This window comes from Nicotiana tomentosiformis, chromosome 8 (genome assembly GCF_000390325.3).
Source record: "Nicotiana tomentosiformis chromosome 8, ASM39032v3, whole genome shotgun sequence".
NCBI lineage: Eukaryota > Viridiplantae > Streptophyta > Magnoliopsida > Solanales > Solanaceae > Nicotiana > Nicotiana tomentosiformis.
In genome coordinates this window covers 4,705,182-4,707,814 of record NC_090819.1, presented here as the reverse complement: position 1 = coordinate 4,707,814, position 2,633 = coordinate 4,705,182, and positions in this window count along the sequence as shown.

The following is a 2,633-nucleotide window of genomic DNA, read 5'->3' as shown; positions in this document are numbered from 1 at the left end:
AATCCACAGCTTAGAATTTCAAATATGGCAAATCTCTCAAGCTCTAAATTCTCATCCTAAGGGGGCACTACCAAGTGACACAGTAGTAAACCCAAAGGGTGAAAACAATACGGGACATGCCATGGCCATTACTACAAGAAGTGAAAGTGATGGGAATGTACCAATCTCAAGTCAAAGGCAATTTGTGGATGTTGAGCAAGAAGTGCAAGAAGAAGAGATCCCAAACAATGTGGTGCAACCTAATGATGAAGTTCAGATTGATAATGATGATAGTGTGGAAGAGACTCAAGAGGAGGTGAACCCGTCTAGGGATCACATTATTGACATACCAGAGCTAGTAGGACAAAAGACTAAGGCACCATTGCCTAAGCCTCCACCTCCATACCCTTAAAGACTTTCCAAGCAAAGTGATGAGAATTAATTCAAGAAGTTCATTCAAATGATGAAGAGTCTCTCAATCAATGTGCCATTAGTTGAAGTTTTTGAACAAATGCCCAGTTATGCCAAGTTTATGAAAGATCTCGTGACAAAGAAGCAGTCAATGAATTTTGAAACTATCAAAGTCACTCATCAAGTGAGTGCAATTGTGCATTCAATGGCTCTTAAGTTGGAGGATCCCGGAGCTTTCACGATTCCTTGTACAATTGGAAGTGTCGAGTTTGCTAAAGCTCTTTGTGATCTTAGGGCAATTATCAATTTGATGCCCTATTCGGTTTTCAAGACTTTGGAAATTGGGAAACCAAGACCCATCTCTATGAGATTGCAAATGGCCGATCGTACTATGAAGAGGCCTTTGGGAGTGATTGAAGATGTCTTGGTTCGTGTTGATAAATTCATTCTTCCGGCGGATTTTGTCATTCTAGATTGTGAAGTTGATTATGAAGTGCCAATTATTCTTGGGAGACCTTTCCTTGCTACGGGGAAGGCTTTTTGTGATGTTAAAGCCAGAGAACTTACATTCCGGGTTGGTGATGAAAAAGTAGTGTTCCATATGTGCAAGTCCATATGGCAACCAAATAGCAATGAGGTGTTTTCTTTTGTGGACTTGATGACCGATGTTATTGTTGATGATACAAGTGCTACAATAAATGTTGGTGATATGTTAGAGGCCGTCTTGCTCAACTTTGATGACGACGAGATGGATGGCTTCATGGAATATGTGAACTCTTTGCAAGGAATGGGGTCGTACAGCTATGCACCCCGAAAATTATTTTTGGATCTTGAAAATAGGACAAGTCCTCATATAAAGCCTTTTATTGAAGTGCCTCCTATCTTGGAGTTGAAAACACTGCCTCTACATCTTCAGTATGAATTTATTGGCCCTTGTTCTACTTTATCGGTTATCGGTTATTCTTTCCTCTTGTTTGACTAACATGTAGGTAGATTCTACTTTGGCGGTGCTACAAAAGAGGAAGAAGGCTATTGGATGGACTTTGGCGGATATTCGGGAGACAAGCCCCGCTTTTTTCATGCATAAGATCAAATTGGAGGATGGTGCCAAACCATTTATTGAACATCAAAGAAGATTCAATGAGGCTATGCAAGAATTTTTCAAGAAGGAGATTATCAAGTGGTTAGATGCCGGGGTTGTCTACCCCATCTCCGATAGTTCGTGACTTCTCCGATTTAATGTGTCCCAAAGAAGGGGGTGGTGGTGTTCACCAATAACAAGAATGAGTTGATTCCTACCAGAACGATGACCGGAAGGAGGGTTTGTATGGACTATCGCAAGTTCAACAAAGTCACAAGGAAGGATCACTTTCCACTTCCTTTCAGGCTACAACCAAATTCTTATTGCTTTGGAAGATCAAGAGAAAACAACCTTTACATGTCCATATGGTACTTTTGCCTTCAAGCGGATGCCCTTTGGTTTGTGCAATGCACCAACGACTTTTCAAAGGTGTATGATGGCTATCTTCACGGACATGGTGGAGGACTACCTTGAAGTTTTCATGGATGACTTCTCGGTGGTTGGAGATTCTTTTGATGATTGTCTTGCAAATTTGGATAAAGTGTTGGCTAGATGTGAAGAAATAAATTTGGTGCTTAATTGGAAAAAATGCCATTTCATGGTCAAGGAAGGTATTTTCCCTGGCCACAAAATCTCAAAGAATGGAGTTGAAGTTGACAAGGCAAAGATTGAGGTGATTTCTAAACTTCCACCTTCAACTTCGGTAAAGGGTGTACAAAGTTTCTTAGGCCACACGGGTTTTTACCGGCGCTTCATCAAAGATTTCTCTAAGGTGGTAAATCCGTTGTGCAAGATTCTTGAGAAGAATGCTAAGTTCAAGTTCAGTGATGATCGCATGAGAGCTTTTGAATTGTTGAAGTTCAAGTTGACAACTACCTCCATCATCACCGCTCCAAATTGGAGTGTCCCTTTTAAACTCATGTGTGATACAAGTGACGTAGCGGTTGGGGTTGTTTTTTTCGGTCTACTATACTAGTAAGACCATGAATAGTGCCCAAGTCAACTATACCATTACAGAGAAAGATCTCTTTACCATTGCGTTTGCAATTGAGAAGTTCCCCCGTACTTGATGGGTGCAAAAGTCATTGTCCACACGGATCATGTGGTTCTTCATTATCTTATGAGTAGGAAGGACTCCAAAGCTCGGTTGATGAGATGGGTT